The sequence below is a fragment of the Nymphaea colorata genome, chromosome 11, assembly GCF_008831285.2.
Source record: "Nymphaea colorata isolate Beijing-Zhang1983 chromosome 11, ASM883128v2, whole genome shotgun sequence".
In the NCBI taxonomy this organism is placed as follows: domain Eukaryota; kingdom Viridiplantae; phylum Streptophyta; class Magnoliopsida; order Nymphaeales; family Nymphaeaceae; genus Nymphaea; species Nymphaea colorata.
In genome coordinates, this window is record NC_045148.1 from 2,484,494 (window position 1) to 2,494,945 (window position 10,452).

Consider the following 10,452-nt stretch of genomic DNA (forward strand, 5'->3'; position numbering starts at 1 on the left):
ATCAAGTTCAATAGTGCTTTGTCTTGTCTTTGGGGGAAAGTAGTAACTAATATAACTTGAGATCATGATTTCCAAAGTTTGTGATCCAAATGGTGGAAACACATCTAGAAATTCATTGAGATGACGCTAAGGACTTAATGTTATCACCCCAAATTTCTACAAAATGACTGTCTTCCATTTTTTTACTAAAATGAAATTCTTAGTACTTTCATTTGTGTTTAATTTTGGACCCTAAGCCCAACCCTAGACCTAAAACAAACTTTATATCCATACCTAAGTCCAGTTCAAGACTATTCGATCCAAAACAAGTCTCTAGACTCATGTCTGAGTCCAAACACAAGATTCAAATTCAAAATCCCACTTTAGATGCAAGATTCAAATCCAAAATCCAACTTTTGGATCCAAATTAGATCCAAAACCAAAATCTAGATCCAAATCAAGAATTTCAAACTCAAAATCCAAAGCTGAAACAACAAAATTTGATGCTAACGAGCACACACGCACATGCACAGACCTTCCATTTGTTTTATATCTCGTTCTCACGCAAAAAAGGTGTTTTGAGCTTAAGCCAATCACTAGAACTCATTGATGACCAATTGAACCAGATCCAAATCTAAAACAAGCCCGCAATCACTCAAAACAGAGTCGGCCCCACTTGTAACAAAAACCATTTTACCCTTTTAAATACACATTGAAAACATATTTTTTGTGCTTTTCTTTATGAACGGACCCCTTGGAGGCCAGGGAGGTGAAATCTGCCCCTTATTGGTCCAAACAAGACAATAAGGGGGCATTTCGCCCCACTCATTTGCAGCTCAGCGCACTGTGCGTGTAGTCACTCACTGCACGCATAGTACTGCGCAAGTGCAACCAATCGCAACACCGCACTGCACATGCCCTCTTTTTAGTTAAAACCCACCCCTTAGGGGCAGTTTTGGGTCTGTTGGGTGGGCACTAGCCCTGCCCACACCTAAAAGGGTATTTGTAGGGCTAAGGGCCAATCCCACTTAGTCAAAACCTATTTTTAAAAACTCTAAAAATTATTCAAAAATACTTGGAATTCTTATGAAAATATTCTTATCAAATTTTGAGTTTTTGCTCCAAAAACTCCTTATAAATACCCCCACAATTTTCTCTCTTGGGCATGAGCTAACCTTTGGGAAACTTCTAGTGCTTCCTCATTTGAAGATTAGAGTGTTTTTTTAGCTCTCTTTCTTCATTTCTCTTTTCTTCTTCTCTAAACTTGAGAGCAAATTTCTCCAAGTTCCAACTCTTCAAGAGATCACAATGGACCTTTTGGAGAAATACCTTCACCATCTTGGAGTTTCAACCAAGGCAACCCTAGGATCATTTGAAGAAGGGACTCATCTCAAAAATCATTTATATTAGAGGTATGTAGTCTTCCTCTCATTTTATTTATTTTTGTTTCCCCTTGTCACCTCCCAATGGCCGTGCAAGAGGGTTTTATTGATTTCCTATCCGAAGTCGAGAGCTACTTTTGAGTGCACCGGGAGTATGAGCAAGACAAAATAAATTTCATTTCTTTATTTATTTCCAAAATATGCTTGTTATATTTCTTTGTTCATCATTTATGTTTGAGATGATGTTCTTGCCTGGTAGGCTATTTTTTCTTAATTAATAAACAAATGAACAGTAAAATGAGAGTTTGAGATGAGATTTCTTCATTATTATATTGAATTTAAGGTTGAAATTTAACCAACTCAAGAAAGCTCTTCACAAAAGTCTACATATTAAAATGCACCTTCAGACATTCTCATGCTTAACTACTCTCTTAATCACCAGATTAGGGGTCCCAATGAATGATTTCTTATGTTGTTCTTCATTTCATGTATGTTTGATTTTGTTTTATACCCAATTTTGGAAAAATAAAATTAATTGTAATAAATAAAATAATTATAATGTTATGCTCACATATAAAATATTTGGAATTTTGTTTTCGAAAGTAAGAACCCCCTTTAGTGAGGCCTTGGAGACCTAGCATAAGCTCTTGCATGAGGCCCAAGTTCCTCTATGACCTATATAAAAAACATCGAAGCTGGATATTTTCCAAGGTATTTCTTGATTTTTCAGCTTTTATAAAGGCATACGCGTATATACATATTATATACATATATTGCACATAAATATATCTTTTTGTCATTTTCTTTTTATGATTTAACATATTCTTTTACAAATTTTTATATATATATAAATGAATATACACATGTGTTCCATTTTCCTTCTTTTTCTCTAAAATCTCTCTCTTTATAAAATATTTTTCTCTCTCACCATTAGAGTTGATACTTTCTTTTCACAAGTTTTCACATACGTGTGTGTGTGTGTGTGTGTGTGTGTGTGTGTGTGTGTGTGTGTGTGTGTGTGTGTGTGTGTGTGTGTGTGTGTGTATCTTTTTTAAAATTTTTTATTTTGTGATTCTCAAAATCTCTTTCTCTATATTCCCCTCTCTTTTTTAAAATTTTTTATTTTGTAATTTTCAAAATGCCTTTCTCTATATTCCCCTCACATTAAAACCTTTCCTCTTTTCTATTATTTTGAATATTTTTCTATCCAGATCTATGGTATTAACTCTTCATTTGTCAACTTCATCAAGACCAAGCAATGACCTAATATTGGAATCTTGCTTGATGGTCTACAACTCCATTCCTTTTTCAAAATTTTTTCTCTCTATATAAAAAATATTTATGACAATTATATAAATAAAAATGAAAAACTTAGATGAATGTGATGGTAAAAATGCTTTTAGATGAATGGTAGGAATGAGTGATTTGTTTCTAATTATGTAGGGTCAATGCATTCATACATTCACATTCACTTGTTAAAATTACGAATGATCACAAGCACTTCTGTAAAACTCTCAAATGTTTCATCAAAACTTTCTCAAAAATTCAAAACATCAAATCCTCAACATTTTCTCAAACACCACACTGCATTTAGAATAAAAAGTTGTTTGAGTAAAAACAAAATGCATCAAGAATAAACATACCCTTGGATTGGTTACCCCTGGTAAAGGCGCTGTGAATGGTCAATCCTCGTACCAGCAGGTGAGTCTCTTTCTCTCTCATTTCAAAAAATAAAAAATAAATTTTTTTAATGGTCCCATGCTAACCTGATTTACTGTGTCTACCTGATATGTACAAGTATGTTTAATTAAGAGTAACAATTTGCTGTTGCTGGACCCATTCCTCTTAATATTTTAATTAAAAAATAGTATGGCATATAGATGAAGTGCAGCCAAAAGGAATCTAGGGCATCCCTTATGTCAACTACAACTTTCTCTCTCTCTCTCTCTATCCTGTTGTTGTCCGACAACAATCTTGAAGGCCGACCGATCCACATTGTTGCTCCTTTGATAACTCTGATGCTGCCCCTTGTTGCATTGATGTTGACCAATCAGTTTCATCAATGAAGAAACAAAAAAATTCTTTAATTTTAGTCAACTAAAACTTTCATGGAACATGTGTTTCTCCCTCAATAGTGAAGATGAACAATGTAAAATTGTTCCATGATATGGTGGATTAGACAACTGGTATTCCATGCGGAGGGTCGTCAAAACCCATTGCAAGAAGGAAGAGGTCATGCTGAGGAATTTTGTGTGCAAGTGTGAGAAGACAAAGCAGCTCCTCCACTAACCATTGGAAGGTTCTTCATCTTCAAACTTTTTATCTCTTCCCTTTATGTTGTTTCATTTTCTATCGTCATTGTTCTTCCTCTTTTTTTTTCTTCAAATTTGATTATCATCATGCTTCTCATTAGTTTGTCTGTTATTTATTTGCTGCCCTTGTTGCCAAAAAACATGCAAAAATCTTGCGAATCAAGGACTAGACCCTTTCTTTCCTTCTTTGTGTCTCATTCCTAGGGTGATCTGTTTCGTCATGGGGTTTCTAGAGGTCTAATGCCTAGAAGTAGAGAAAAAGATCCTTTCATCTCTCATTGAATTGGGCTACATTTTTTCTTCTTAACTGAGTATATTGGCAAAAGTTCGATATTTGGCTTTTTCAATTCACCATTTTCTTCGTTCCAAGTAAAATAATGTTATACAGCTAAAGCTTGTACATCAATAATACAATATTTTGAAGCAGATGCAGCTCTATGTTATAAAAGGCAAAATATTAACAGTCTAATATTCTTGTTTGTTGTTTATGTAAAAAAAAAAAAATCAGTTGTTGAGTTTGATTTCTCTAAGGCATGGGTTTCGGTTTTGGGTATTTGCTGCAATTGAAAATCCAAGTATGCCCATGATTGCAATACTATTGTACTCGTGATGCAAAACTTCCAAGACATATTTATTTTTGTAACTTCTATTTGCTTATTTGTGGAGAGTGAACATAAAAAATTGTTTGTATAATATATTACAAATTAGAAAACTGATTACACAATTTTGTTAGGGCATGAAATCAAATTAATTTCTATCAAATTTCATAAAAACATGGCTTCAAATTGATAAACACTGTTCTTCCAATCGCTCATATTTTTGTCCCAATCTCGGTAACATGAGATGTACAACTACTTTCATATATATTGGGTTTGCAATGAGAAACAGATGACATAATTTTCAGTTTGAGATCATAAATGGTGCATGGCTCTAGTGTGTTGTAAATATATGTTGCAAGGAAAGAAAGTGCTGCTGAAGGGTAAGAATGAATCAGCCAAAGTGTATATATGTGTCACAGGCGAACAATAGTGCTATGTACAAGATCTTCTATCTCCTATCAAAGACCAAACTTGTTAGCATAAAGCATAAGAAACTACACAATTTGGAGTGATGCTTAAGCTTGGGTTGCATTTGCAGCCAAAAATCTATTTAAAATCGATGTTTTTTGGAATCCCTTTCAGTCACCCATGCTGAAATCCACTGTTAGAACTTCCAGCACACAGTACTCTTAAAGTATTTCTGAACAAAGAGAATATGGAAAGGTAATTTAAACATTTTCTATGCCAATTTCCTAAGGTGGAATAGTGACAACAACTTGCTTATCACACTCATAGGCTATCTGCAATATTTTGAAAATGTTGAAATTCTAATCTCCCAAAACAACCTTTAAGATCTACAATTTCAATGTATCCTCAAAAGATTAGATGGTTGGATTATGTGATATTATTGTGATCATTTTGTTTTAATAGTTTAATCACTAGTTTTTTTGGCTTTTACTTGTTACTCTACATTAGAGCTAGTTGTTTAGATCTTCATGTAATTTTTTTCCTCTATATAGTTTTGTTTCGATTAGATGATTCACATTCAATATGTTCCTACTGTATAGTGTGGCTCTTATTATATCACTTGCTTTGTGAGCTTTTGCATGGTTATTGTATGTCACCAACATAGTTTGGGGTTTGTAATTGTTGCATCAAAGATCTGAATTGGTTTTCCATGAATAGGCTTGCTCTTCAGTTTACAAGTCTATTTTCAAAAAGTAGGATTAATACAATTAAAATCATGAAGAAATCATTGAAATATTCCAGCATCCATCCCATGCTCATGTCCTCCCCAATAGGATCACAATGACCAGGCAGAACCGTACAACTACACAGAACCATGGCTACGTCCTACACCAGCCAGCGAATAGGCTCATCTCTTGAAAAGTAAAAACTCAGACCTGACCACCATGTTTGGTGAGGAAAATGCCATGAAAAAAAGAGTGCAGAAAGCAGTAGGTTCTAAACAATAATATTCCTAGTAAACTATGACCATTTAGTTTCATTTTCATACATCTTATGCACCCCCTTTTGGAGGAAAAAACAAGCAAGACAACATTTAGGCTCATCTTGGTTAATGACAAGACTAATGGTCAACCTTTATACTGAAAATCAAATTTTAGTTGAATTTATATAGTAACACTTTTCAGCTGTTTATTCTCTATACCTTAACCTTTTAAGACTGAGGTTGTGTCGATACTAGCTCCCCCACCCAAGGTTGGTTAACATTATCCCCATCTTACCCAAGCACTGGTTGATTAATCACTAGAATTTTATCTTACTAAATAATAAATTTAATTGGAAACATTTTCTAAAATGTCTAGCAATGAAAATAGTGGTGGAGCCTGAATAATTTTGAGCGAGCACACACACGTCTTTCTTACAAAGGAGTATCAAAATAAACATTAATTTTATACAAAAGTTTAATGAGTTCTCAAAGTTTTTGAAAATTGAGGGGGCCCATGCTGCTGGCTCCAATTTCACTCCCTCCAACTTAAAATGGTAGTAGTAATATGTATAACATGGAAAGTACCAATAAATTTTGTATAAAATATAAAATTAACCTTAAGAATAAATGAATTTACTGAAACTTATTTCATTAGTAAGTTTGTTGAAAAATCACTATTGAGTCTAAATATGTCATTTTTACATTATATTTTAAATTTTTAGATAGGTCATGATAACACTTTAACTTAAACATTGTTTCATGAAATAATATATTTTAAACTTTCGTCTCTTCCTCTCTCTCTCTCTCTCTCTCTCTATTGTTAATTGCTACAATAGACCATCAGAATTTGTATTTTTAGTATCACCACCGACCTCTTTGTCATGAGGTCATATCATATGAAGTAACAAGTTCAATTTTTTTCTCAATTCCCTTTTTTTCACCTTTTTCATTCTCTCCTTTTCTTTTTTCATTTCATTTTTCTACAACCAATCTCTCCACTCATGCATGTTTATTTTATTTTTTAATACTTAGAACTTCTAAAATTTTGCTAAGATCTACTTCACACAATCATACTCCAAAAAAGTAAAATTATGAACCTTGTCAAGCATTGTAATTGCATTTGTGACTACTGTTAATTTGGTAAGTGGTAGCTAATTTACTTCCCTCTATCAAATGGGGGTAAAAAATTTGGTTGTCTATGTTGCACATTTCCAAACAAGTTGTTATTAGTTGGAACGTTTTCAAAGACAAGGTGAGTTCTTTTGAGGATTCTTTCTTTTTGGTTTCTTTTATGCGATGCTTTTTGGGTTTCTAAAACTTGTTAGTTCCCACGTCGACAGCACTTCAAAGGATGTAGAATTATTTTATATGGTTTGTCCCTAGACTATGTACCCTTTGGGCAATATTTGTAGGTTGCTTTGTGAAAAATGCAATGCACTTTATTAAAAGAATGAAACACTTCACCAATATCCATCAAAATTAAGGCACCATTGGTCATAAAACATTGTTTTCCCTCAACATATTGACCTACTGTAACGCTTAGTTTTTTTGGCAGAACGGGTCAGGGTCCAGACCCGGACCCGAGTTCCATGCGCGTAAGGAGCCCGACGCCGCAGCCCGTCTCCCCTTCCTCGTTCCCCTTCCCCCTCGTTTCCCCTCTGCGTCTCTCCCTTACCCACGACCGGAGCTCAGCGTAGAGAAGAAGAAGGAGACGGAGGTCGGTGAGCAGCGGCGGCGGCGACGGCGGCAGCATGGGTAAGCTTCCTCTCTCGCCCTCTTTGTCCGCTTCTTCTCCTCCCTCCCACGCACCCTCTCCCTCCTTCGTCAGCACCCCCTGCCGCATGATTTCTCCCTCTCCCTCTCTGCTAGAGCTCCCTCCTCATCCCGTCCGTCTCCTTTTCACCATCTCCCTCTTTTGCCCCACTCGATTTCCCTCCCCTTTGCCGCCTTTCCCCTTTCAGTCCGAACCCTCCTTCCCTCACTCTCTCTTCTGTCCATTTCTTTTGTCAGTGCCTTTCCCCTACCCTCACGTTCCCTACTTGAGCTCTTCTCCCCATTTTCTATTTGTTTTTCCATTTTTCCCCAACCGAGCACTCTTCATTACTGATTTTATCACTGTTTGATTGGATTGCAGTTTGGGGGACGTGTTCTTCCCCGCATAACAGTGATTAGAAGGCCTTGGTGTGGCGGCATTGAAGGATTTTAGCTGCTTGGGGACCATTTGGACTTGTGAGGTGGCTGCTAGAAGGATTGCAGCAGCCTAGACTCTTGATTTGGGGTGAGCAAGGCGTAATTGAACCCATTTTATTGTATATTCTTCCTTTGGAACATGTATAATTATTGTTTGAGCATGCTAGAAGGTAGAATTGATGGTTTGGGATGCATGCAAGCGACCTTGCTTTTGGGGAAAGTGTAGGATTATGTAGGAGAAGTGATGATTCGTGTTTATCATGATTTTTTTTAAGCATGATAAGTTGATTTTCGATGCAATAGGGAAGCATGGCAGAGTTAGTGATGTTGTGGAGAAGCGTAGGACCGTCTTTGGGAACGCTTGGAACACCTTGGTCGACGCGGGTGGTATGTGTAGGTAGGAAGGGGGTGTGCATGTTGGGAAGACGCCTCAACTAAAGGAAAGTTAATGAGAAATGTGTTAAGGATGGATTGAGCGAAGCATTGGGTTTTGACGTTGGGTGGCAATGGTAAGAAGTTGCGAAGTGGCCCATTGGAGGGCTTGTAGGTCGACATTACCCGTCGACACCTTCTTGAGGTGATGACATGTGCTTCAATGATTCTGTTTTGTATTTGTTTGGATTGCGTAGCTAACTAGTAGAAATCTGATCTTTTGTTTATGTTTGCAGGTACACCGAACACGTCCCGTCGACCTTGAGCTGTCAGATTTGAAGCTCGAGGCATTTTGAAGAGTTTGTGAGCGCGCCACAGGTATGGCGACATTCCAGGCAAATCCCAGCATGGGCAAGTGTGTGAATGTGTATTCCTAGGGTCATGGGATTCTAGGATTTGTGATGTGAATTGATTGATTGTTTTGAAATTGAATGTGTGTATGCATGTACATGAATTGATATATGATATGAAGGGTTTTGGAAGGCTATTAGTGATTGTTTTGAAAATGTTACGCCTTTGCATGTGCATGCTAGAATTGATAACTGTTTAGGACAGATGAGGTGGGGTATCGAGTCGAGTGTCTCCTCGACCCCAAGTGTGCATTAGAAAGCATCATAGAATGATAACTGCATAGGACAAGTACGAGCCAATCACAGATCGAGACTACTCTTTGTGGTTTGGCTAAGTTTTTGAAGATGTGATTGATATGATGAATGATGTGAATGTTTTGTTCTGTTGCATATACATTGCTGCGGGCAATGATGCGAATGATTGAATGAGAGGGTAGTTGTACCCATATTGTATGATGGCTAGCTATGACTGTTAGTGTTATGTGCAGACCTCGTGTGGAGGCAATTGAAGGTGTGGGTGCACTCGTGAAGTGTACCAACCTTATGAGTTAGCCAGTCAGTTTGTAAATGTGTTAATCGAATGATAATAATGAATGATTAAGAGATGAGAGGCCAGTGGGATGTGGCTATGTGTTGGGAGATGTCCCGTTTTCGCCACTAGTCTCGCCTGTTCGGAGCGCAGGTGGTGCAAGGCCCCAGGGTACTATTGTGTGTTGTGCTTGGAGCGTTAAGACTCCCGCCTTCCCAACCTGGGTGTCTTAGGGAAGGCTGAGTATCTCTCCTTGAAATTCACACATCCATGGATGAATGCTCTACCGCTGTAACGGATGAAATAGATCCATACTATTATGGGCCACCACGGGGGTTGTCCCTCGGCTGTAGGCCGCCCATGGTGTGCACGTGCCTGTGTTGCACCCACAGGAACTGTTAATTCACTAAAGTTAATGAAAATGTAATGTATATGATTGAATGTATGTGATTGAGGTGCATGTGAATCATATGAATGCTAAGGGTTTGGTATTTTCCTGGCTTGTTGCCATACTGCGAAGGCTATGCCTTTAGTTGTTTTTTTTTCAGGTTTTGGTACATCCGGGGCAGCAGGTTGATCAGATGGCTTCACTCACGTCCTACTGGGGAGGTTTTGGGTTTTGTTTTCTTATATAGTGCCGGCGCGTCTTGGTTTATTTGTATTGATGTCTTGTTTTTGTTAGACATCAATCACACACACACACACACACACACACACACACACACACACACACATATATATATATATATATATATATATATATATATATATATAAGTTGCTGTCACAAATGTCGTGCACTCTCTTTCTCTCTCTCTCTCTCACACACACACACACATATACACACACACACACACACACACACACATATATATATATATATATATATAAATATATAAGTTGCTGTCACAAATGTCGTGCACACACACACACACACACACACACATATATATATATATAAGTTGCTGTCACAAATGTCGTGCACACACACACACACACATACACAGACACACACACACATATATATATATAAGTTTCTGTCACAAATTTCGTGCACTCACACACACACACATACACACACACACGTATATATATATATATATATATAAGTTGTTGTCACAAATGTTGTGCACTCACACACACACACACACACACACACACACACACACACACATATATATATATATATATATATATATATATATATATATATATATATAAAAGTTGCTGTCACAAATGTCGTGCACAGGTTTTTTATTGTGTGTGTGTCACACAATAAATATATATACAC